Source organism: Notamacropus eugenii, chromosome 3 (assembly GCF_028372415.1).
Source record: "Notamacropus eugenii isolate mMacEug1 chromosome 3, mMacEug1.pri_v2, whole genome shotgun sequence".
NCBI classification, from domain to species: Eukaryota; Metazoa; Chordata; class Mammalia; order Diprotodontia; family Macropodidae; genus Notamacropus; species Notamacropus eugenii.
Genome location: NC_092874.1, coordinates 72,176,945 through 72,202,178, shown reverse-complemented (window position 1 = coordinate 72,202,178; position 25,234 = coordinate 72,176,945). Strand labels below are relative to the sequence as shown.

The 25,234-nt window shown below is 37.2% G+C and overlaps 1 protein-coding gene and 1 pseudogene across 7 annotated transcripts in view; one reads left to right on the top strand and one right to left on the bottom strand.

Moving 5' to 3' along the window:
* Positions 1 to 25,234, top strand: part of ARHGAP12 (Rho GTPase activating protein 12) — a 128,522-nt gene that overhangs the window by 33,051 nt on the left and 70,237 nt on the right. The gene's annotated exons all lie outside the window — the stretch shown is intronic.
* Positions 7,715 to 8,730, bottom strand: LOC140532874 (ester hydrolase C11orf54 homolog pseudogene; annotated as a pseudogene).

The following is a 25,234-nucleotide window of genomic DNA, read 5'->3' as shown; positions in this document are numbered from 1 at the left end:
GGATATTATCTCCTCTTTGGGTTTTTGTGACTCTACTCTCTCTTGATTCACCTCTCTATCTTAACCCTGCCTATTGGTTTCCTTGCCTCACTTACCCTTCTTCCATACTTACCTATTCCTACTACTGTTAAGGGTGTCATCATCCTTGTCACCCAGATTTGACATCTCAGTGTCATCTTCTAATTCTTACTATCACTTATGTTGTATGTCAGTCTTGTCATTGCTATCTCCACAGAGTTTTTCACTTAATGGCCTTCACTACTTACAAATCTGCTACCCTAATTCAGGTTCTCACCTCTTTTCACCTAAAATATTACAAAAACCTCTTTGATCTTCCTCTCAAGCCTCTTGCTACTCTAATCATCTTATTCTATACAGCTACCAGAATAATTTTTCAGAAAGCTCAAGTCTGACCATGTCACTCTCCTACTCAGTAAACTCAAGTGAAGCCTGATCTCTAGGATCAGATATCCACTTTTGATTGGCATTTAGTCTCTTCATAATTTATTCTGTTCATACAGCAACACCCCATCTGTGTACCTTTGCACTGGCTGTCCTTCATGTCTGTAATATCATTCACTCCCTTATCACTTTTGCCTGTCAGAGTCTTTGGTTGCCCTTAAAATGCATGAAGCTGTACCAGGTTTCTCCCCTTACCCCCCAGCTGCTAATAGTGGTGCCCCCAAAAACTACCTTATATTCATGGGAAGAGTATGTATCTGTATATTCACACATACATAGATACATGCACATATTTACACATGCACAAATGTATGTATGTGTGTATACATAGATACACATAGAAATATTTATATATTTATTTAGAATAGAAATATTTATGTATTTCTTCCCCCCCTTCTCCGCCCCCTTTTGTAATGTAAGCTGCTTGAGGGGTAAGGAGTTTTGTTTTTGTATCCCTAGTACTTAACACTTTGCCTAGCATACAGTCACCCAGTAAGTGCTTGTTGATTGATTGATTGAATATATTTGACAGAAGTCTGTGGTTTGACAGACTTCAGTTGGGGGAGGGTGCTCTTTCCACTTACATAGTTGTTATTATTGTGTATGAGTTTTTGTGTTTGTTGTTTTCCTTGTTTTATTTATTTTATTCTACATCAATTCTCATAAGTTTTCTTTTCCTCCTGAATTCTTCATTTCTGTCATTTCTTATAACACAGTAATATTCCATTCTAGTCATAATGTCACAGTTTGTTTAGCCATTCCTTAATTGATGGGCACCTAAATTGTTTTCACTTCTTTGCTATCACAAAAATTACTGCTGTGAGTGACTGTTTTGTTCTATGTAGGAACTTTAAAAAACATTTCCTTGAGATATGTGCCTATTAGATATGTTATTTTGTTTGATCCTCACAGTAACACAAGATGGATTAACCTGCACCTAAATATACTGATTCATTGTTACTTTAGCAAAAAAATTTTGTGATTGCCTAGCTCTTTGCAGTCAGTCAGTAAACATTTATTAAGCACTTACTGAGTGCCCAACACTCTGTGAAGTGCTGGGGACATAAAAATAGACAAAAGACAGTCCATGGTTTCAAGGAGCTTACAATCTAATGGGGGAGACATCATGCAAACAAATATATACAGAGCAAGCCATATACAGGATAAAGAGGAAGTAGTTAATATAGGAAAGGCATTAGAATTAAGAGAGGTTAGGGAAGGCTTCCAGTAAAAGATGGGTTTTAGATGGGACTTAAAGGATGCCAGGCAGGCTAGTAGTTAGAACAGAGGAGGGAGAGGGTTCTAGATGATGGCAGTATTTTTGTCTGAGATCATTATTAGAAGGCATCAGCTAGGAAAAAACATTGCAAATTATCTACGAACATATTTGACTTATCAGAAGCTATTGCTTGAGAATTATTTCATGAATAGTATTGGACTATCTTTTTTAAAATTGGGATCTCATTTAATCATCATGCTTGCAAATTGCTCATTATTTAAAATGACTTCTATCTGAGCTAAATTACGCCAATTCTCTCATGGAGTATTGTGATCTCATTGATGTAATTATTTCTGCCAGTGATCCAGGAACCTTCTCCCTGCTCATCCCGTGCTGTACCTAACCGTGGCCTCCCAGAAGTTTGTCACAGAGTAGGGGGGTGTCCATCTCACTTGCTTTTTTTCATATCCTTTTCACATTTTAAGCGTTAATGTAGGGTAGATGGTGGTGTTGGAACTAAATATGTAGCTTAAAGTTAGTAAATTTTGAACCGAGACTCAGCTGCACAAATATAAATTGGGGTATCTGAAAAATGTTGGGAGGATTTAATAAATTGCAAACTTAAGGAGAATCAACAGTATGATGTGACAGCCAAAGAAGATTAGACTCCATAGGATCCAGAATACAAAAAGTAATAGTGCCATGCTCTTGTGGTTAGACTGCATGTAGAATTTTGCATTCATTTCTGGGTACCACGTTTTAGGAAGGACATTGATGAGTTGTAGAGCTTTTGGAAGAGAAAGACCAGGATGGTAAGAGGACTGGAGACCACATATAAAAATTGGTTGAAGGAACTATTATTTTACCTTGGAAAAGATATGAGTGTGGACATGACAGTTGTCTTCCAAATATTTAGAGGCCTATAATGTGAAAGAGAGATTAAACTTATTCTTCTTGGATCCAGAGAATAGGATGACAAATCATGGGTTGAAGTTGTCAAGAGGTAATTTCTGGTTTGATGTGTAAAATGACTTTCTAATGGAGCTGTGTAAAAGTGAGACATCCTACCTCACAGAGTGCTAGGTTCTCCTTCCAAGATCTTTGAACAAACATTAGATGACTACTTGGTGGGTTTGTTGTAGAGGGTATTCTTGTTCAAGTATGGGCTGGACTAGATGATCTCTGAGCTCCTTGTAGATACTGGCATTAGTGATGAATACTTAATACACTTTCTTAGGTAGAACCAGCAAGTATGCCCCTTAAAGGAAACATTTAAGAAAAAAAATCTTAATTTTTAGCCACATGGTAACATTTCTGCTACATAGCTTTTTTTGGAGTCTGCAGGAAGTTATATCCTTTGTTGTCATTTTAAGAATATGTTCATCTAGAGCTCTTTAAGTTATTGGAAGGATGAACAGAATGTTAATGTATTTTCATGTTTTCTTTTGTCCTGTATTTCCCTTCATCTGTTAGCACAAAATGTTTACTGAATTACTCTAGTGGTAGAGCTCCTCAGCAAAAGAAGAGAGATGGAGGAGTTAAGTGCTTATGACAGGTATTGCCTTTAGCACTGGGAGTACAAATACAAGCACAAAAGAAAGTTGGTGTCCATAAGGAACTTCGATTCTACTAAGGGAAGCAGGACATTAAAAAAAGGGAGCTGAAAGTGCAGGGGGTGCAGAGAAGAGAGAGGAGAGGAGAAAGAGAGGTCTGGAGAGACAGGAGGAGAGCCTGGAAAGGAGTGGGTATGACTGGTTAGGGGGCTTGGGTACTTGTGCTTGGACCCCAATTCTAAAATCACATTTCTCTCTAGCTTCAAAACACTATCTCCCTCCAGCTCAAGGACAGCCTGCCCCTTCCTACCACAGTAGCCAGCTGAACCTATAGAATTTATCACTTAGAACTAGCTGCGTACTAACTGAACTGGCTGTGTACTGGGTCATAACAACATTTACTACTCACTGACCAATCATATGTATCCTAGACTTGGATGTATGTATATTCTCTTTCTGTTGATCTTGTCTAACAAGACATTAATGAGAGAAACCTGATTTTCCCTGGTCAGCCCAGTTCGTTGGTTGACTTAGTGACATGTGAGGCCTAAAACCACACCTCCATGTAGCCCCCACCTTGCGCTATTTCCCAATGAATTTTGGGTAAAATACTTGCGCAGTAGATACCAAAAGTGCATGTTCCTTTAAGAACTAATCCCACCTTAACCACTTCCTAATCCACCCCCAAACACCTAGTTAACATACTTGGTGTACATCTTACTAAAGAATAATCTACATAAACTTTATCTATTCCTCTTTTAAATTGCAGGTTCCTTAAGAACTCTTGCCCGCTGAAAGGTGTGGCAATAAACTTTTTTGCCTACTTCACTTAAGATTGCTTGAGTCCAGTGAATTCTTTCCCCACTAGGTTGCCAGGGATCTCTTCCTGCACCTTTCCTGACCCTTATCACTTTCTCTAGAGGAAGCTTCCAGGATGGGAGTGGTAGCTGTTCCTTGTTAGTCTTTTGTATCTGGAGTGAGGTTTTTACCTTCCAGGAACATTTGACATGTTCGACACTCAGCTTTGAGTTTGAGGCTTTGTCCATCTCATCTATTCCAGACAGGTGAGTACTTTAATTCTTTTCTTTCCCATTCTCCCAAGGTTACAAGGTCTACGAGGGAGGAAATTATATCTGCACGGCCTAGATAGGTTTGGTTTTTTTTTTTTGTGCACAAATTCATGAGATGCTTGACCTGAAAGAGTATTGATTTTGTTTTGTTGTAACAACCTTGTTTTTGCGAATTAGCAACTTTTATTGTTTCAGTAGGTTATAAATATTCTTTTAGAAGTATGATTCAGCCTGCTAAATAGTTTACTGCATTGAAACACAAAGCCATATGACATTTTTAGGATTCTGCTGAAAAGAGAAATGTCTGATAAGAGGTAATTGAGCATTAAAGAGCCTTTTCTTTTCGTCACCCATAAGCTTCCCCCTCTGACAGTAACTCGCATTGCTTGGGAATGAATGAAGTGTTCTATAATTTTAACTTGAGGAAGTTGCAGGGAAACCAAAGGATTGTTGAGATGTGAGAATCTGAGTGATTCTCCCAAGCAAAAGTCCCTTCGTTCCTCAGGAAAGTATTTTTGCTTTCTTCTAGATCCTTTACTTCTAAATGGCATAAGAGACATTTAGGTAGATGAGGTGTTTTCTTTCCATATATATGCTAGCATAGATGAATGATGATCCAACTGGAGTATGTAGTTAATCACATTTTAAACACCACTTGCACAAAACTGAAGTCTTTAAATTTGAGGCTTCTCAAGTGAGGGTGTTTTAAATGATGGTCTACCCCTGAGACTGGACATTTTTCCCAATGGCATATGTAGATTTTTGACCCAAGCAAAATTGTGAACTAGGCAGAATATAATGAGTGTTCATTACTCCGTGGCTCTCCTTTTGTTAACTTAATTATTGGCATTCTATTTTCCCAAAAAATAATTGCTCCCTTACACCTCCAATTACTAGAGCTTGTCCTGTAACAATCTTTAGTCTTACTTGGGCTTGATAGCTTATATATAGGCAGTCCTTAACTTATAACAACATTTATTTCTGTTCGTGTTTTTAATTTTCAGATGATTGATTGTACCTAGACATACATGCATACATATATACATACATATCTTAATAGACTTTTTAGAATCATAATAGGGCTGGAAGGCAGCTTAGAAATCATCTTGTTGAGTCCCCTCATTTTATAATAAGGAAAGTGAAACTACAACAATTAATCAACAAGTGTTTATTAAGCACTTGCTGTATCAGGTAGTGCTAGGTACTGGGAACACAAAGACAAAATGAAAGTCTTTGCCCTCAAGGAGCTTACATTCTCTTTGTGGAATACAATTTGTCTTTAAGTAAGTATATGCAAAATAAACAGTAATTTTTTGGGGTAGAGCAAGGGCTTAGAATATTATTGTGTGAGAATGGAAGAAGGCCAGTTTGACTGAACTAGAGAGTGTGGGAAAGGTCTAAAAGGTAGATTGGGATCAACTTGTGAAGGAGCTTCTGTTTGAAACCTATTGAAGCTTATTGAGGAGAGACATGACATGATCAGATAGGCATTTCAGGAGAGTTACTTTGGTAGCTGTGTGGAGAATGCGTTGGATTTAGGAGAGACTTAAGGAAGAGAGACCAATTAGGAGACTGTTGGAATAGTCCAGGCAAGAGGTAATGAGGGTCTGAACTAGACTTGGTGGCACTTGGATAAAGGGAGCAGAGCACCAATGTAAGATATGTTGTAGAGGTAAAACCATCAAGATTTAACAACTAATTAAATATTAGAGGGAGAGAATGTGGAATTGAGGATGCTACTGATGTGTTGAACCTGGGAGACTGTGGAAATGTCTTAACAGAAATAGCGAATTTTACAAGGGGAATGTGTTTGTCAGGGAAAGATTTTTTTAAAATATGTTGAGTTTGAGATGTCTTGAATAGATTATCCTCTCTGAAATGTCTGATAGGCAGTTGGTGACATAGATCTGAAGCTTGGAGAGAGACTGGGGCTGGATATGATAGATCTGTAAATCATCTTCATAGAGATGGAAAAAAGAACAGGAGGGGATGATGGGATCAGAGGTACAAAAAGCTTACTTTGAAGGACAACATTAATTTAGTTATCTTAGTTCTGGAATGTTTGTTAAAATATCCCAGTTACTTTGTAATTAAAGAATGGATTTATGGTCCTTAAATGTCCTTAAAAATGACTGACTAAAGCAGTATTCTCGTATCAGTTGTACTCTTGGAAATTGTTTCAGGCCCACGGTTATTAGTAAAATTAGATAGCTTGTTATTCTATTCTTGTTTTGTGAAGGATTTGGTCCATTCCAAATTATTATTATTTTTTTATTTAAAATACTTTATTCATTTTGTTTCAAATATAGATGATTAATGATCCTATTCAAAATTTTATAATCATTCAGCATCTTAAGGATTACAAAAATGGACAAGCCAATTACAAAGTATTTTGAATTATCTACTATATACCAGTTATGTTAGAGGCTGTAGGTGGATATTGCTGAATAATTTGTTAAGTCAGACAAAATAATTCTTGGTTAATCTTGGATTTTAGAAGAAATGCAGCAGATTACAACTGCAGCCATTAAAAACCAATAATTGTGCTTTATCCTACTGGATAGAGTAATACATTTTTAGAGGGCAGGAACTGTGCCTAGCTCAGAGCCTAAACCAAAAGAGAATGCTTAAGAAATGGCTGTTGAATTAAAATTACTTGTGAAGCTCATCAATTTAGTTTGGCAGTATTTACATCTGTAAAATAAACATTTCAATGTTCTGTTTGTGTTTTCTTTCTTTTGCAGGGAGGGCAAATATGCTCATAGGATGCAAACTCTTTCTAAATGAAAACAAACACACTAGATTCACAGTAAACATAGGAGCTGCTGGTTATGAACTTTGAATAGAAAATAGTTTCAGAGACTGCTTGAGCCTCTCCTGGAAGTTAAAATATATATGTGTGTTTGTGTGTGTCTGTGTCTGTGTGTGCAATTCAACAAACACTATGCCCCTACTATAGTCAAGGCACTATACCATGTGCTGGAAGAATTTGATTTCTAATACCTAGAGACATTTCATTTAATAAACAAATGAGGTAAAAAATGTGAAAGCATTTTGGAGATACACAATATTCCAAATCATTCTCAGACAACAGAAAGTCACAAGATTCATGGTGTACACAAATTCTAGGCCTATGCTTAAAACTGTATTAATTACAGTGGCATCCACAAAAATTAACTGCATTTCCCAACCCAAACTCTTAACTCCCTTTAATTTTACTTAGAAGAGTACTTCATGGAATTCAGATGGTAAAGTAAAAGAGATGAACATATCCTTTCATTGCTTGGGAGAAAGGAGTTGCTCCTGGATCACTTTTTGTTGGATTGCATTGGAGAGCAATACCTATTTATAAACTTGATTAAAGATTTATAAATTTTAAAGCATAATTTACTCCCCTTTCCCTAGCCAAATATTTCCCAATTTAATTACTCTCGCCCAAATGTGTGGGTTTCCTTTGGTTTATCAATCCAATAGAGAACCTCTGCAGGAAGGAAATACGCAAGATACTCTACTGTATCTGGAGTGGTATCATAGTGATGGTGTCCTCCTTCTCCATGATGACTAAAACAATGAGTATGTTCTAATTGCAAATCAAACCCTGGATCTCGAGAAACAAAAACTGGCTGACAAACCAAGGGAGCCTTGATTTCAAAAAAATGCAACCAATTATTCACATCCTCATCAGAGGTCAGTGGGCAAGATGAAAATTCTGGGGGCATGATATGAACCTTTATTTTTCCTTTCTGAACAACAAATGTGCCTCCCATCCCTATGGGTTTATCTCCATAATGTTTTTTAAGAGTTTCTCTCATACAAGTCACAAAATTATGCTTTCCAGTTCTTCCTTTGGCTTTTACTTCAATAACCTTGCCAGGTTGGCCTTAACTGGCAAAAAGATTAGCTAGTAACGCGAATCCAAAGTCATTGTGCTTCTTACTATATTTCTCTAGTAGGCACCCTCCATCTACGGGGTTAATCTGGGCATAATAGCTTCCATTCATAGCAGGGCTGTGATCACTTTTAGTCTGTACAATTGGCACAAACTCAGCATTGATCCCAAGACTCTGAAATGGGGCTGCTCCTGCTCCAAGAATGAAAGCTCCAGGGAGCTCAATTTCTTTTGCAACAATATTCATATCATAAATCTTTTTTTGTTCACAAGAGGCATGAGGTAAGGAACCCCACCTACTTCCACAATTCTAGGTTTCCCACAGATTCCTTTAACTGGATATGTATATGGTTCCTTAGTCAAATCAGGGCAATCAACTACAGAGACCTGGACATCAGCAAAATTATTTTTAAGTCCATTCTGTAGAACCCCAACAAGTTCTTCTAAACTTGGCACATGAAAAGAAAACTTCTCAACACTTGCCATTTTGCTATGCACCAAGTTGGAGAAAAAAAGATACCTCAGGCTAATTTACAAGCACTCACAGCACACCAGATATATACAGCTGTTAACGGAGCCTCGGCTGCTCTCTCTGCATCAGCCGCTCGTCCGGACCCCCAAATTATTTTTTAAGGCAGTAAAAAAATCCTTCTCCCAATAATGAAAAAATGCAAGGGAATTTTAGTGTCAGTTTTTACATATTAACACAATTTCTACCCTTAAACCATAAAACTGGTTTTAGATGGGTGATTTTCGAGTCCTTATTACATTGTAGGTAGTTCCTACACAGCTTGGTATAAGAGAAATGAACTAATTAATTAGCCGGTAATTGCAGCGTACCAGCTTTCTAAGTTGTCTGGTTGACTTCATATGTTTAGAGTATTGTAATCTTGTCAGAGTTCTGGGAAAATCTTAATTGCAAGTTAATAATGTTCATATCATTTTTTCTTTCTAGAACGTTTCCTTTAGATATTAGTCCCATTAGATATTAGTCCCTTCTGAACAACTGACCTTAAAAATTAAGAATAAATAGAAATATTCTTTTATCCCAAAATGTGACAGGACTTCAAAAATATCAAATGGGACTCCTGAATGATCTGTTAGAAAGCTAGTGTCTTTCACCCTAGAAATGTTTTGCTGACCAGTTACTTTCACCAACTTTTGAAATATATTGTGGAGGTGACTCATTACATGAGTGATAGAGTGCTCTCAGTTGTACTAGCCCGTCTTTGTTCTGCCGAAGTTAGAAGAAGAAACCACCATCTGAATTCCACTGTGGCAACTTACTGACTGAATAATTAATGATAGTAACGCCAGTACTAATAACAACAGCAACTTTATTTCAGCACTTATTATGTGCTGGGCACTATGGTAAGCCCCCATTTTACAGTTGAGAAAACTGAGGCTGACAGAGGTGAATTGACTTACCCAGGGTCCCACAGATACTAGGTGTCTGTGGCCAAATTTGAGCTCAGAATCTCTTGACACAGGCCCGGTGCCTTGTGCACTGATACTCCTTCTGGTCAAGTCCTTTTAACCTCTCTGAGCCTGAGCCTCTTTTGTCAGATGAGAATAATACCCAGTAGTGCTTTCCTTACAGGCTTGTTGTATGTCTGTGTGTCAGAAAGGTCAGAGGAGGCACTAGGGATTTGAGAACAGAATAACAGCTAACTTTGGTGAATTACTTATTAATTTATGAAATTATGAAGTAGGGCAGGTGTACCTGGTTCTTTGCTTACATGCTGGGTAAGACCACAATGCATTGGGAAGGGAGCCTGCCATCACACTTTGATAAGGCGCAGAACATACAGAAACAGACAGATGATGGCAACAAGGACAGGGTGCTAGAGGGAGGCAGGTAGCATAGGGAGAAGAATGGGGAGGGGGAAGAGAACCACTAACTCAGTCAACCATAGTTTGAGTTGAGGGTAGAGGTCTCATTTTTTAGGCCTTTGGTGGGGACGTTTTAACTCTTACCTGTGCCACCATGGCACAGGTAGTTCATTAACATGTCTCAAAATTGTTAGCACCTTTTGGTGCTCTGCTGGTCTCACTGCAGATGGAACTTACCTGAGTGACAGGTCATGGGACCTGACAACAAGTCTTAGCTTTCTGTGATGTAGCACGGAGTCTCAGGATATGACTTTTGGTTAATATATAATACAGTTTGTAAATTATGCTCCTTTGATCTTGGGGAACAGTCTGTATGTGACTTACAGGTTTCGCTTTGCAGTCTTACTTCCTACCATTGTTACTTTAAGGCTGATGGAGGTTCAACCTCAGAAACGTACTAGCTGTGCGACTGTGGGCAAGTCACTTATTCCTGTTTGTCTTTGTTTCCTTATTTATAAAACAAGTCAGAGAAGGAAGTGACCAGTCACTGCAATGTCTTTGCAAAGAAAATCCCAAAGGGGTTATGAGAAGTTGGATAGGGCTGAACAACAGCAACAGAATTGTTACTTTATGCACAGTAACAATCACAGTGTGCGAGGACTGTTTCTGATAGACTTAGCCCTTCACAGCAATGCAAGGGCCTAAAACATTCCCTGAGGACACTTGATGCAAAATGCCATCCACATCCAGAGAAAGGACTATGGAGTCAGAACGCAGAATGAAGCACACTGTTTTCTCCTTTGTTTTGTTTTGTTTTTCTCATGGTTTCTCCCATTCGTTTTAATTTTTCTGTGCAACATGACTAATGTGAAAATGTGTTTAAATAAGAATGTATGTGTAGAGCCCATATAAAATTGCATGCCATCTTGTGGAGGAAGGGGGAGAAAATTGGAAACTTATGGAAGTGATTGTTGAAAACAAATAAATGAATAAATTTGAGGGGAAAAAAAAGAATTTTTACTTTATGCCAGCCACTTATAAACTGACTTACTGTATTGACTAGAAGGGAAGGACTGTGGTCAGGGGGACCAGAACAAGAAAAATGTTAACATGATTTATGTAGCCAGGGTACTATATCTCATCTGATACTTAGAATGACCCTATGAAGTAGGTACTATTATTATCCTAATCTTACAGATGAAGAAACCTTCCTGAGAGAAATTAAGTGAATTGGCCAGTCATTCAACCAGCCAGTCTCTGATGTAGGTCCTCTAGCACTCTGCATTATATCACCCTGTTTGTTATCTCTTAAGGGTGAAACAGTTGCTGAGAGGGAGAGGGCAGAGTTAAAGAAGAATTAGAGTTGTGTTGTAGAGCAGTGAGTATCCAGTTGAAATTAGATAACAGAAATGTGTAATGTACCTTGTTGGCTGAGGTGCCATGAATAAGTCAGCCTTGCCAGAGTGCAGCACTTGTGGTGAGGAAGAAGGATGTGATGCTGGATTTGAAGGGAGTGATCCACTTCTCGTTGTGTAAGGCAGTTAATCTCTCTGGGCTTCAGATTCTTCATTTGTAAAACAAGCTGATTGGTTTAGATGCTGTCCTGGAGCTCTTTCAGCTTTTAAGGCATCCTGTAAGCCTATGACTTATTTATTAGAGAGCTTTTAAAGGTTTTTGAGCAGAGGAGTGACATGATCCAATGGGTCCTTTAGGTAGACTGGAGAAGTTTTCATGTGTGACACAAATTAGGAAGCTAATTGTATTGTGATAGCCTCAGTTTTCTGTGTGTGGTCAGCCACTGGGAACCCTTGCCTGGGATCCTCCAAGTCAAATTTATTTTCATAACAGTACTAATACATTATAATTTCTAATAGTAAGTATCAAGAGATATAATCCACATAAAATAAGAGTCTGGCTAAATGGCTTAAGAACTAATAATCTAGGCATTAGTTAAGTTGATGACAATAAAAATGTGAAAGAAGATATTAAGAAGGAAGAAACTGACAAGATTTACCAAACAGTTAGCATGTTGAAGATGATTGGGTTGTTTTGAGCCTGGTTGACTTGGATGGTTGATTTTAAACCTGTCATTATTCAAGATTTGAATGCAGATCAACTGAATGTAAGAATTGACAACCTTATCTTCACTATTTCTTTTTTCGTCCAAATAGGTACATCATTGGTCTTCCATTGAGTTTTCAGTATCTTTATCATTGATCCATTGATTGTTCTTCCTTGTATATGACCTGCCTGTTGTCTTTTCATGTGACAGTTTGTCTTTAGTGCAGTTGCTGCCTTTGACCTTCTGTGGTGTTTCTCATTTGTCATTTACAGGGAAGTATTTTGTACATCATTCTTCCATTATATGTGGAATGACTGAAAATTTGTATTTTTGATGGTTAGTCACTTTCCCCCTCCTGGATTAGCATTATGTTTGTTGTTCACTTGTTTCAGTTGTGCCCAATTATTTGTGACCCCATTTGGGGTTTTCTTGGCAAAGAAACTGAAAGTGGTTTGCCATTCCCTTCTCCAGCTTATTTTACAGAAGAGGAACTGAGGTTCACACAACTAGAAAGTGTCTGAGGCCATATTTGAACTCAGGAAAATGAGTTTCCCTGACTCTCAGGCCTGACACCATACACTGTGGCACTACTTAGCTGCCCTATTGAATGATTGAGGTTGAAATTAATCCAGGCAGGTTGTATTCTCTGATCTATTCTTTATTCACTCTTGTTACCTTGTTGGAATTGATGAACCAAGTATATGTATTTTTCTGACTTCTTGATTTCTCTTATTTGTCCATACAGGACCTTGTTGCAGTATTTCTTTTCGTGTATCATTTGTTCTCTAAGTCGGTCAACTTAGATTGTTTTCTAAGCCAGAAACTGAACAGAATGATTTGGAAACAGATGGTACCAAAAGAAAGACTTTTGAAAGGCTCAAGAGCAGGAGAATTTAAAGCTGATATCCTAGGAGAACAATTGTTATTAGAAGATCAATCAGAAATGAAGACAGCCTCTCTGAAACCAGTCATGTAAATGAGCAGGAAAAGTGATTCAGCTGACAAAAGTGTAATTCAAATGGGACTTGCCAAGAAGTTATCTTTTTAAAAAAAAAACCTCACAGTCTTTTAATAAAATTCCTTTTTTAAAAATTTACTTGAAGATTCTTATTGTAGAGCAGCATTAAACTAATAATTGAGATCTACATGATGCTTTAATAAAGACTTCTTGAAACTTTTAAAATTATCTTCTTAATGAAAAATTGTCTTTCATTCATCATAATATATATAAAGTTTTGTGTCAGCTAAAGAAGAATTGTTTGCTAAAAACTATAAACAAATATCTTAGAAGTCTGTGATTTCCTAAATGTGAAGAACTCTTCTGGTAGAGAAGTCCTTTAATAGATAAGCTGTGGGAAGTTATTTGAGCCACAGAAGAGTTAGGTGACTTGCCCAATCACATAAGAAGTTCCAAAAGCAGAATTTGAACTCCGAATAGTCTGAGTCTAGGCACAACATTTTTCAACCATTCCATGCTGAATGATAATATCTTAATATTTATATAACTAGAGTTTGTGAAATGTTAATGTTTAAATGAGTTTACAGGTTTTTTATACTTATTAAAAGTTTTTGTACTTCTTTCATCTACACATTTCTTGAATTTAAGTAAAAAAAATTTCTTTTTACAAAGTAATTGTTTCTAGATTGAATTGATGCAAAATAAGAGAAATAAATAGATAAGTTTTGAGGTCTTTCTAAAATTTTAACAACTTACAAAATTTTTAATAGCTTTGCTTTTTTATCCTGGATTAATAGGTAGAAGATTATATGTGACGAAACAAAACCCAAACCCAGTCTTAGGAACATCGATAGAATTGGAGGGAGACCTCAGAGGTCATCTGGTCCATGCCTCTCATTTTACAGATGAGGAAACTGAGGCCCAGAGAGATTAAACCACTTACCCAAGGTCATACACATAATAAGTGGAAGAGCCAGTATTTGAACCAGACCTGTGACTCAAAAATCTATACTTTTTACATTTTATCTTGATTTTTCATGGTCCTATAACACAGTGATTATGATAATACAGTGGAGTTGAATGATTGGAACAGATTAATCATCAAGATTAAATATATATTGTTTGCAAAGGAAATAAAATAAAATGTTTGTAATATTTTTTGGAGTCTATGCATTTAGTGGATTATTCATAGAAATTTGTAGAAATCTAAGTAAAAGATGATCAGAGGTCTTCAGAAATGTCAGTATCTTAAATTTGGTCATTAAACTGTAGGTAAGCACTAACTACCACTAGTAATATTAAAAAACTGCATTTATTAATGATAGGAGGGTATAAATCTTTAGTACTAGATTCTTCAAGTCACTGAAATTTTCACATTACATATTATAGGTAGTAGAATGTGTGTGTCATATCTTCTCAGACAGTTAGCTCCTTCAGTGCAGAAACCTGTTTTAATTTAACTTTTGAATCTTCTCTAGCATTTGGTTTTCCACTTAGTGGTGATGTAATAAGTGCTTGTTGAAGCAGTTTTTGAATTAGTCCAAGAGAAATAAGTAGGGAAAATAAACTTTGAAGTTTTAAAAACATAGGTATTTAAGGCATAATCTAATTGTAAAAGTTTGACTTTGCTTTCTTTCTTAAATATAGGTTTCTACAAGTTTTCCTTGTGGATCATAGGAGCCATTTAGCTTTTATCTAGAGAAGATTTAAGTAGAACAGGGCAAGTCTTTTTTTAAATCTAAATTTAGGTCATATAAAAAAGAGTTATTCCCAGTTGAGTTGTCACTTAATAACAAACATCCTATGTAAAATTAACTTCGCCTTTTTTTCTCCTCTTCCATTTTTCTGTTTTTGTATGAAGAAAAACCACCTATCATTTTTCATTTGGTGGTGCTTCATGGAGAGTTACATTATTGTTTACTTTAGGAGTGTTCTTCTAAAGATAAATCTTTCTTCTAAACATTGCTCCTTGGCCCTCTTCTCCGTGAGGAATTTCATGGCTTCAGTTGCCACCTCTGAGCTCAACTCCCAAATCTATACTTCTAGCTCTAACCTCTTTTTTCAATTACAGACCTACATTCCCATCTGCCTGTAGGACATCTCCTACCAATCTCCTTTGTCCTCTAACACTTGAACAGGAACTAAGAGACCCATTGCCATTCTCAGAGTTCTTGAGGGTATGAAGTCTGCTCACAAGGCTAAGAGCCTCCTACCTCTTGCACTTCCAGTTTCAGTGATATAGAATCACCAACTACCCAACCCTCAAAATCTTCCTCCTCACCAGCTACCTTTCCCTCTCTTTTCCCTATTTTTTATTTTTATTTTCAGTACCAAATTCTCTCCTTCCTTTGCCCTGTCAAGAAGGCAAGAAATATAATACCTATCAAATCTATTAAGTCTCTCTTCAGCTGCCTTTCTCTCAGTCCCCATCCATTCTAGTCCTCTCCCTTCCATGTCCCATTCAAATTGTACCTGCTCCTTCTATTTTGCTCTTGAGAATCCATATACATTGTTATCAAACTTCCTTTCATTTTAGAGGGCTCCTTCCAGCTTTTGACTCTCAGTCCCAAGCCACGCTGCATCTCTCATCATCTGTTCCAGCATTGATTATATATCTTCCTTCTCACATCCACTCTCCCTCACCCCTTCCACCCTCATCCTGTCCAGTATTTGGGGCAGGGTAAGGTCAGAAGCAGTTTGTATACTCCCTATTGCTACTTCCAGACCCTCCCTCTGCCACTATCCCTCAGCAGTTGACATTCACCCTGTCCAGATATTTTGACTTTTTTTTTCAATTAATGGTCTTCTAATCCTCTAAAAGACAAGCAGCTGTCTATTGGTCCCTAGCTCATTCTTCCTTCTCAAAGAGTTTAGTAGTTGGTTCTTAGTCTTCTCTGTGCCAAAACCCATTCTTACGCTAAGGAATTTGAATATACCTGTTAATGTTCTTTGATCTTCCAGTTTCTCGGTCTTCTCAACTCCAATGATTTTCTCCTTCATACAGGAACAGTTTACCCGTAATCTACTATTACCTCAAAAGTGTTCTACTTGCATGATGAAGAATTCTGAAATTCCCTTCTACCCTAACTTATTATCCCTCACTTCACCTAACCCTGTTCTTTGTGACATCCAGACCCTCCATGCTGCAGTAGGTCACTACACTATCATCCCTGTTCCAGCCTTACTTTTACCCCATTCCCAATCTTACTCTGTAGTTAACCAGTTGAATTGTTAATTACATTGTCCTCTACTCTTGAATCCCTTCCTGACTTCTATTATTATTATTATCTTGTTATTTATGCCTTGCTAAATTTCAGTCTAGATTACTTCCATTTTTTGTCTCTGCCCCTTGGAACTCACACAGAATTGCTGACTGGATCCACTCTAAATTTATGTTATATCTCAAGTGGACCATCACTTCAAACTGTGCTTTACTCCTTCTTAAATGACTTTCTATCTAATTCCTCACATTGACTCCTCCTAATCTACTCATCTCTCAAAACCCCATGAAATCTCACTTTGACTTCATACTTAATTGGGAAAATAAAGCCATTTGCATTGAGTTCCTTCTTTTCTCTGACTCTACATTTCAAAACTCCATGCATCATCTCCCATTCTCTTCTTTACTTCAGTCTTTGCAAGAGGCAAGCCTAATTCTTGACAAGCTCAACCTCTGTACTTGGACCCTTGATTCCATAAACATTGTCCCCTTCTCTCTAAGCTTTGGTTTGTGCCCTGTCTTCTGTCTCATTTCCTACTGTCTTCAGACATGCCCTCTGGAGTCCTGAAAAAGCCCTTCATTGATCTTGCTGTCCATCTCAAGCTATTATCCTCTATCTCATAGTCACACTCCTAGAGGAAGCTATCTACATTTGTTGTCTCTTCTTCCTCTCCTTTTTCACTTCTCAATATCTTGCAGTTTCATTTTCAGTCTAATCACTAAACTGGAACAGCTCTTCCAACTAATGATGTCTAAATTGGCAAGTTTAAAGGTCTTTTCTTAGTCTTTCTTTATCCTTATTTCTTCATCCGTATTCATCTTAGCGGTATTTGATACTGTTGATAATTCATTTTCTCTTTATGTGCCTTTGTACAAGTTGTCCCCTCATATCTGGAATTCCATTTCTTCTTACTTTTTTTTTTTCTGGATTGGATCTCCCCACTTTGCAGGCCCAGTGCCATTACTGATTGTCCCTGGAGCTTTGACCAGCTCTATTTTCAAGCTGAGTCAGTTTTCCCCTTCTTAGACATACTGGTAACTTGTTCATGCATTTTATGTCTTTTAATGTGCTCATGTAGCTTGATGGTGCCTTGGCTCTAAAGCATGGATTACCTTGTCCACTGTAGTTGTAGGATTAGATGGTAAGAATGTTCTGAAAATTAACCCCTCTGTAGGATACTCCTATATCCACTCAAATCCTAATAAACAGTTGAAAACATTGTGCCATATCATTAAGCAGGTTGATGGAAGAAGCTTTCTTGGTAGTTCTTCCGATTCCATGCTGGGTTTTTTTGGACCACACAAAGGTCCAGTCTCTTGGGACCCAAAGCTATTGGAGTCCCCAAACTAGATTCCTACCTGTCACCCTCCCAGTAGTCATTGCATCTTCTGCTTCCAGGCATTTTTCATTCACCCTTTCCCAATATATTAATTATTTATTTTTAGTATTCATAAAAATTTTTTTTTGAGTTCCAAATTCTCTCCCTCTTCTTATAGTCCTTCCTCTGCCCATTTAGAAGGCAAGTAATATGGTATCAATTATACATGTGAAATCATGCAAAACATTTCTGTATTAGCCATATTGCCAAAAAATAAGAAAAATAAAGTGAAAAATTATAGTCAGTATTCAGAGTTCATCAGTTCCCTCTCTGGAAGTGGATAGCATTTTTCATCATGAGCCCTTTGGAACTATCTTGTATTGATCAGAGTTGCTAAGTTTTCACAGTTGATCATTGCTACGATATTGTTGTTGCTATGTTGCAGCAATTCATACACATTTTCCTTGTTTTTTCAGAAACCGTTTTGCTCATCGTTTCTTATAGCACGATAGTATTCTGTCACAATCGTGTATCACAACTTACTCAGCCATTCCCCAATTGATGGGCATCCCCTCAGTTTCCAGTTCTTTGCTATACATATTATGGGTCCTTTTTTTTTTGATTTTTTTGGGAAGTAGACACAGTAGTGGGTCAGACAGTATACACAGCCCTTTGGGCATAATTCTGAGTTGTTCTCCAGAATGGATGGACCATTTCACAACTCCACCAACAGTGAATTAGTGTCTCTATTTTTCCACATCCTTTCCAACATTTGTAATTTTCCTCTTTTGTGATATTAGCCGATTTGATAAGTGTGTGGTAGTACCTCAGAGTTGTTTTAATTTGCCTTTCTCTGATCAGTAGTGATTCAGAGAATTTTGTAATATGACTACAGGTAGCTTTGATTTCTTCTGGAAACTGCCTGCTCAGAGCATTTGACTATTTATTAGTTATGGCTCTTACTTTTATAAATTTTTATTCAGTTCCCTTATTTTTGAGGTGAGGCCTTTATCAAAGAAACTTACTGTAAACCCCCTTCCCCCAGTCTCTTGTTTTCCTTCTAATTTTGATTTCATTGGTTTTATTTGTGCAAAAAACTTTTAATTTCAAATAATCACAATTATCCATTTTACTTCTTGTGATCCTCTCTGTCTCTTTTTTGCTCATAAACTTCCGCTATCTATAGATCTGATATACAATTTTTTCCATACTCACCTAATTTGCTTTTGATATCACCCTTAATGTCTAAATCATGTACCCATTTTGATTGTGTTTTGATATACAGTGTAAAATACTGGTATGTGCCTTAGTTTCTGCCAAACTGCTTTCCAGTTTTTGCAGCAATTTTTGTCAGTGAATTCTTTACTAAAAACTTGGATCTGTGGGTTTATCAAAATCTAGATTACTACTTCAGGCATTTCTATTGCCCCTCATACTTGGAATGTGCTCCTTCAGATGTTAATCTTCTTTTCTAGGCTCAGCTTAGATGCTGCATCCTTCATAATGCATTCATTTTCTTTCCTTACCCCTTTACTCTAGTTGTTTTCTCCTCATATTTTCCTGGACTGTTTTGACCTTTTGGCCCTGTAGCTGTGAACTTTTTTTAGGTGTTGTGGGACTTAACTATTTCAGCAGTGATAGGTGCTGGAGACCTAGAGAGTTCTCAACACCCAGATCCTTGGCCCTTTCAAATGGATATATCAGCGGATATCACTGGAGCGGAGATGACACTAAAGAAGATACATTGCTATCTGCCTTGTTATTGCATCAGGACCATGGGACCTCTTTGTACGGTTTAAACTTCCCTTATGTCAGGGGTCTTAATCTGGGGTCTTCCTGGGGTTGTGGATTTCAAGGAATCTGAATTTAGATAGGAAAACAGTTGTATCTATTTTTACTACCTCTAAGTGAGCATTTCTTGTAATTAAGAAGGTAGGCAGTGAACCACGGTAATTGTGATGGCAATCAAAATAGGATCTTTTGTTGTTTTTGTTTTAGCGATATCAAGTGCCTCTGACTAAATCTTGCCTTTATCAATGAAGAATCTTTACCAGGAGTAAAATACAGAAACAAGAGTTTCTCTAACTAGAAACAGTGTATGTAATTGTGTTGTTAATTATTTTAATGGGATTAAAGATCTTTCATACCCATCGATGGCCCTGCCCATTGTGGGAAACTTGATTACGGGAGTTGTTTTGTAGGAGGGTCCCAAGTACCTTTTGTTTTTTTTCTTTTTCTATTTTCTAGGCACTGGGTCAAAGGGTTGTGATGCCCTTTGGCTCTAAAAAAGATATAAATACTTTGGGGCTTAGTTTTTGTAATAAATTTTGAGTGCCAGATGAGGACGCTGGGAGCCTTTTTAAGGAACCCCCAGCTTTGAGAACCCAGATATCATGCTTCCCTCTCTGGTAACGATGGTTAGACAGTTGGGGCAGATTTATAATAGCAGGTCTCTTTGTTGATTCTTCCAAGTTTTAAAGGATGAAATTATCTTTAAGACATGCGACAAAATTATTGTTTTTTAAACCTCTGTTTTTGGCAGAAAAGGCTCCAATAAATATTCAAATAATTGAAATTCCCTTTCATTATTATAATTATAATATTAGTATAATACATAACACAGTATTATAGTAAAATTCTCATCTTATTCCAAGAAATTCATATAGAAATATTTTTGGGATAAGTTGCTATCATATTATTCCTCTATATATAATGTGTGAAATATTGTACCTGAACTATATTTTATATTTAAATAAAAGTTTTGGAATAGCTAGATAAAGCAAGTATGGTGCTAATTAAGCACTACAAATAGAAGCAAAATGAAAGACAGCACTTTCCTTCAGGTAATTTATATTGCTAGAGGAAGACAACTCATGAAACAGAGCTAAAAGGTGGGGCGAGGGAGGGAGAGAATGTGCCACCATGAGGGCAAAGTGGAGAAGTCCAGACTGTCAGAAAGGGAGCTAGGAGAGAAGTGAGCATGACTAGATTGTGTATTTCCTCACCAATCAGAGGAGGGGGCTGGAAGAAAGGAGGCATTTTCCAGGGTGAGAAGACTTGAAAAAAGGGGTAGAGAATCTGGTAGTGTCAGGAGTAGAGCTAGGAGAGAAGCAAATGTGAGTTCATCTTTTGTAAGTTCAGTGAAAGGATCTTTGGAACAATTCTTGTAGCAAACAGGAAGCTGGGAGATGTTATGTACCTTGATGACCAACTGTGAATGACTTAGCTATTCTTAGCAATATAATGGCTTAAAGCATTTCCAAAGAACTCATGATGTCTACATGCAGATCAATGCATGCCATTTTTACTTTATTTTTGTTTTCTTTCCTAACATGACTAGTATGAAAATATGTTTTGCATGATTGCACATGTATAACCTATATCAGATTGCTTACTGTCTCAGAGAGAAGAGAGGGAAGGGGAGAGAATTTGGAATTCAAAATTTTAAGAAGTGAATCTTAATTGTTCTTACATGCAATTGGGAAAAAATAAAATGTTAAAATTATTTTAAAATGTTACGTACCTTATCCTAATCTGAAATGATATCTTTTATGGTATCTATTTTGAAAGTTTTTTGTTCCATGTAGACTCTCTAACTTTGGGTACCTTTTGAGACTATGTCCTGGACCCACTTCTCTTCTCCCTCTGTTATTTTGCTTCATGATCTCATTAATATTCATATTCAGTTATCATTTCTGTGTAGATGAATCTTATATTTATTTATCCAGCCCTGACTTCTCTCCTGATATCCAGTCTCACAGTTCCAGCTCTCTATTGGACATCTCAAACTGAATATACCATAGACATCTTAAACTCAGCATTTCTAAAACCGAACCCATTATTCCCTCAAATCCTGTCATCTTCCTACTTTCTTATTACTGTCTGTTGGTAATCTCACTAACTCTCTTGATTCCTTATTCTCATTCCTTGCATCTAATCTGTTGCCAACTCCTATTGATTCTACCTTCATGACCTCTTTTATATGTGCTCCTTCTCTCTTCTGACACCAACACCACCCTAGTGTGGGCTCTTGTCATCTCAATAACCTCTTGGTTGATCTCCCTGCCTCAAATCTCTCCCCATTCCCGTCCATCCTCTACTAAACTATTAAAGTGACTTTCCTAAAGTGTAGAACTAACCATGTCATCTCTGCCACCCTCATTCACCAAACTCCAGTGGCTTCCTATCATCCCAAAGTCCTCTATTTACCTTTTAAAAAAAAGCCCTTCATAACTGGGCTCCTTCCTTCCTTCCTTCCTTCTCTTCTTAGACTTTATTCCCTACCTCCTTCCTATTTCTTATACAAGTGTTTTGTGAATTTTCACTGACTGTTCCCCAGACTTGGCATGCTCTCCTTCCCTGTCCCAACATCTTGGTTTTTCCTGGCTTTCATCTTCAAGTCTCACCTAAAAACCCACCATCTGCAAAAAAGTCTTTCCTGGTCCCCCTTATTGCCTTATTTCCAACTTATCTTCTCTATACCTTGTTTGCACATAGTTGTTTGAATGTCCTCCTCTTTAGATTATGAGCTCCTTGAGGTCAGGAACTATTTTTTCTTAGCCATTCTTAGGGCACAGGTTAAGATATCCAGTTTTATAGTGTGGTGTGGCCTCACTGGTTAGATCTCTATTGAAGATCTGGCATAAATAAGGTCATTTTCCTTTGTAGAAGTAGCAAAATAGATTTCCTTTTAAGTTAAAGGAATTCTATAACTAGAACTAGGCATTCTTTCTAAGGTATAAGTCTGATTGTGCCACTTCCCTCTCAAGAAGCTTTAGTGATTCCATTTTTACCAATAGGATAAAATAAAAACTTCTTTCTTCCATTTACAAAATAACTCTAGGTAGTTACTTGACTGAAATTTCATATTATCCCTCCACATACTCAACTTCCTAACCTAACTGGAATATTTGCTGTTTCCTATATACACAATTGCATTTCTTATAAATGTGTTGTTACTCAACCATTTTTCTGTCATGTCTGACTCTTTGTGACCCCATTTGGGATATTCTTAGCAGAGATACTGGAGTGGTTTGCCATCTCCTTCTCTGACTCATTTTACAAATGAGGAACTGAGGCACGCATGGTTAGGTGACTTGCCCAAGTAACACGGTTGGTAAGTGCCTCGGCAAGATTTGGACTCAGGAAGATGAGTCTTCTGACTCCATGACCAGCACTCTATGCACTGCTACCTAGCTGCCCCTTGTAAATGTGCTTTTGATAAACTATCCTCTATGACTAGAATGTTCTCCTTCCTCATGTCTTCCTATTGGAATTCCTTACTGCTTCTCAGCTCAGCCCAAGTGCTAACCTTGTGCAAAATGCCTTTCTTGATTTTCCATAATTGTTAGTGCTTTTTCCTCCCACTCTAGTGTGTGTGTGTGTGTGTGTATGTGTGTATGTGTAGTGTTTACTCATCTGTATATCTGTTTTCCTCAGTAGATTGCAAGGTCCTTGATGGCAGGGTTTATGTCTTTGTGTACTTAGCTCAGGGTATATAGTAGGCAGTTAATCAATCAGATAATTGTTGAATTGATAAATTGAACAACATAATCATGTTATTTATATGCCAAAATATTTTCATGACATTGAATTTGTGTTTTTTAACAGAACATTTTCAGTTATACAGTGTTCCAAAATAATCATATTTTTAAGTTTCAGAGTTTTCTTAGATTTGCTCTTTCACCTTTGGTACCAATTTTCATTGATAAACAAATACAGGTTAAGATTTGCTGGATATTCATGGAATCATAGGATTTAGGTCTGGAAGGAACCCTAAAGATTATCTGCTCCTTCTCTCTCAGATAAAGAAACTGAGGCCAGAGAGGTTCAGTAACTTAGCTAAGGTCACAAAAGTGTCACACAATATTTTTCAAACCAGTTTTATTCAGTTGTTATAATTGAATGCCCAATTGTAGATTTAAACTTCTCTTTTGTCTTTTACTTGACATCTGTTTTGTCTTACCCATCTTGTACTCTTTAAAAATAGAGAATGATAAAGTCATCAAGTTATGATTTGAACAGATTTGATGTTCTCTTGCTGAAAACACTTAATTTTTCAAAAGAGAGGTGGGGCCCAGGAATAATTAGTGGAGGAGAAGTCAGGAGAGAGACTTCATTCCAAAGAATCACACAAGGCACTGTGTGGGTTGTTGCCAGGGAGGGAGTACTGCCTGTACGGAGGTTAATTTTTATTTTATGTTCAAATATTATGCAATTTCCTGCATATTTATTTAAAGATGTCTTATTTGAATGATTGAGTCATTTCTGATTACAGTGAAATAAGGTCCTCACCATTATGTATACATATTTTTAAAAGTTGTAATCATGCTTTTTCCTCAAATTTTCTGTTACTAAAAAAAAGCCCCAGACTACAAATTAGGAGTCCCAGGTTCTGGTCTCAGCACTGCTATTGATTAACACTATGACCTTGTGAAAGGCAAGGTGGTATATTAGAAAGATTCTTGGAGTTGAGTATCTTACTGAATTCCTGCCTGTGCTGTTAAACTTGGTGACTTTGTGTCAAGTCATAGTAATCACTCTGAGCTTTGTGTATCTGTATGATGAGAGAGTAGGACAAATGATCTCCAAGGTTATTCCAAGTGCCTGGAATTGAGAAGGGAAAATATCCAAAATAACTGACTACAAGTATGTATGTAAATTAAGACATTATTGACTTTGCTGGATCTGTGATCCTGCTGATACTGTATACTCTGTAGTGGTGCATATCACAGTCCATCTGCCTCTTCTCATCCTACAACTTTTGTTGATAATCTTTTTTAAACTCTCTTCTGGAGTCTCCCCTTCTTCTTGGGGCCCTCCCAGTCTCTTGACATTGCATGGATACCATTGGGACATGCAGCCAGTTTACTGGTTCTCTTACTTTTGCCAAATGAGTAGTTTACCTTTTCCAGGGCTGGTTCCTGCTACTTCTGCACAATTTCTTGTTAATAATATGTTGCCACCTACTGACACTCACCGTGAGCCTCTCCTTTGTTCCTTGTGAACTGGCACTCTAATTCCTTGTGCTATGATCTGACTTGCAGTCATATAATATCATATTTAGTCTTGTCAATTCTGCCTCTACAGTCACCTGTTATCTCTTTTCTATAGCTACCACCATAGTTCAGGCCCTCCTCCATCACCTCCCAAACTATTGTAATAGTAATAGCTGCTTAATTAGTTTTTTGCTCTCAATCTATCTTCTCTCCAATCCATCCCCCAAATATCTGCCAAAGTGATGACATTCCAAAAGCATAGGTCTGACCATGGCACCATGTCTCTAAAATTCCAGGGTACCTTCTTATCTTTAGGATAAAACACAAACTCCACTGATATTTAAAAACCCTTACCATTTGGCTTGAACCTACCTTTTAAGGTTTATTATCTATAATATTTTTTGTGTACTCTGAATAGCAGCCAAACTGAACTTGTTGTTTCTTGAACACATTTCAGTAGTCTCTGCATTTTCATAGATTGTCCTTACTGCCTAGAATTCACTCCCTCCTCACCTATGCCTCTTTTCCTAGCTACTTTCAAAGCACAGTTCAAATGACAGTTCAAGTGACCTTTACATCAGACCTTTCCTGAACTGTCCTCATTACTAATGCACCTGCAAATTACTTTGTATTTACTGCCTTTATACTTTT